We start from the raw sequence: 2503 nt of genomic DNA on the forward strand, positions 1-2503 counted from the left end.
GGGTTTGAGTCTCAGTTCTGCCCCTTAACAGTATGTGCGTGTGTGCCAAGTGACTTCAGTCGTGTGTGACTCTTTGAGCCCACCAGGGTTTAAATCTCAGCTCTGCCACTTACTAGCTCTGTGACTTTGGGTAAATCACTTAATCTTTTTGCAATTAGGTTCCTTATCCAAAATGAGAACAATACAGTGCCTATCTTTTGTATTTTTTGGTGAAGACAAAATGTGTGTTAGTACATGTACGTAAAGTGCTCAGAACAGAGCCTAGGTTCTATGTAAGGGTTTGCTTAGTTATCATTTCCTTATGCCTCAGCTAAGCTTCCAAAGCCTACCTTTGAGAGATGGAATACTTCCTGCCATATCACTAAACAAAGGATGTCACCGTCATCAGCAGTTGCACCTACCACCGATGGTGAGCCAGTGAGCCCTAAGGGAACTCAGGAAGGAAAGAATACGTGCCATCTAACAGCCATCTGGCTGCAACCACTCCCCACAAAGAGCCCTGAGAATACTCAGGATGTGAAAACACAGAAAACTGGCCCCAGATAACTGAGGTGCATATCAAAGGAATGACTTCAGTGAGCCCAGACTCTCGCATCTTCCCACACGTAGAAAAGACCTAAATTCCTTAACTTGGGATATCTGGTTTTATTTAATTAGCAATCATCTTTTGACATTCAGACTACCTGCCCTTCGTTGCAAAAGTTCTATATAACCTGGCTCCTCCCCTCACCTCCTCACAGCAGTTCTCTCAGGGTTACTTGAGATGCTGCCTCCTGGGCTTGAAGTCTTAAAATATCCCACCAAATAAAACATAACTCTCAACTTTTAGGTTGTGAATATTTTTTAAAGTTGACACCTTGAATTCGATCATTTTTCACCATCCCAATACCACAGCCAAGTCCAGTCCGTCATTCTAGCTCTGCTGAACCCCTGGGCTCTTCCTACTTGCCTCCCTGTCTGAGCTTTGCCTCTGCTATTGTCCATCCTCTGCAGAGCAGCTGAAGTCCAGGCTCCTTACCTGTGAGTCCCACCTGCTCTGGTCCTGCTCTCCTCTCCAGTCCCATTGCCGCTCTCTACCTCACTCAGGATGGTCTACCTGCCACGATGTCTCATTGGCATCATTTATATCTCAGTCCAAAAGGTACCTCCTCTAGGAGACCTTCTTGCTGTCTCCACCATCAGAAGCCTCCTCTACTGGTCACTGCGCACTGCTGTCATATCCTCCTGTCTCCTTCGCAGACTTAACAAAATCTGAAGTGACCTTATTAATGGACAGGCCTAGAGGTCCCTGTTCACCTCTTCCTGTAGAATCTCAGCACCTTGACTGTGGGGACTCACTTTGTCTATTTTGTTGCCATGTCCTGACAATGTTGAACTTTATGTGATGCTTGTGATCCTGGAAAACACGAAAGGCTAAGATATTCGCTTTCTCCCCATCCTTTGTATTTGATAAATGGTTTGCTTGCAGAGAACTATCTTTCCCCAAAATGACTTAAATAAGGTTTATGGATGTCTCTTTTTTACCTAAAACAAGGCCAGACACAGACCTTCCAAATTTCTATTCTTTGTCTCATGTATGATTAACGGAAATACTTGTGTCTACTGAGTAACTGGAACAAAATATTTGTTAAGCAAACTTTGGTTAATATTTTCTCCTTCCCCCAGGCCACTGAACTTTGGCCCACCCTCAGCCTGAGCCAGCAGATAGGTGAAAATATTAACACATTGGCCACAGGATAAACTATTCATTGATCTACTGCCTGATCAGACCACTCCTTCACCCCCATGCTCCCACCCAGATTCTTTCCAGCCTTTTCACTCCTCCCTATGAAAGAAAAACCCTTGTTATTTAACCCTTGAGGTCATAGGTCTCATGGCCACAGCTGTATGCCTGTTGTAATATTCCTCTTCTCCTACTGCAAATATTCCTTTTCTTCTTTCTAATAATCCATCTGAATAAAGTCCCTCTTTAATAGATCTGGATTTTTTTTTTTTTTTTATTGGACAGCTCCCAGTGTCTAAAAGGTGTCTGGCCCATGACAAAAGCCTAATGGATATTTATTATGGGATAAAATAGAGTGTTAATGGGATCTTAGTCAAAATACTGTAGCTTTTGTATGGCAGTTCTATGCATGGTAAATCTGTTAAGAAACTGTTGACCTAAACCACTCACCTTGGTCATGATGATAGCCACTTGTCTGAGTTGTCACAAGAGGAGGTCCTGATAAAGACCATGGTGCTGCCACTAAAAACAGGGAGGATTTGGGAGGAGCTGCTGGAGAAGACTCTTGCAAGTCCCTTGGACTGCAAGGAGATCCAACCAGTCCATCCTAAAGGAGATCAGTCCTGGGTGTTCATTGGAAGGACTGATGCTGAGGCTGAAACTCCAATAATTTGGCCACCTCAGCGAAGAGTTGACTCATCGGAAAAGACTCTGATGCTGGGAGGGATTGGGGGCAGGAGAAGAAGGGGACGACAGAGGATGAGATGGCTGGATGGCATC

Source organism: Oryx dammah, unplaced genomic scaffold (assembly GCF_014754425.2).
Source record: "Oryx dammah isolate SB20612 unplaced genomic scaffold, SCBI_Odam_1.1 HiC_scaffold_19, whole genome shotgun sequence".
Taxonomy (NCBI): Eukaryota; Metazoa; Chordata; class Mammalia; order Artiodactyla; family Bovidae; genus Oryx; species Oryx dammah.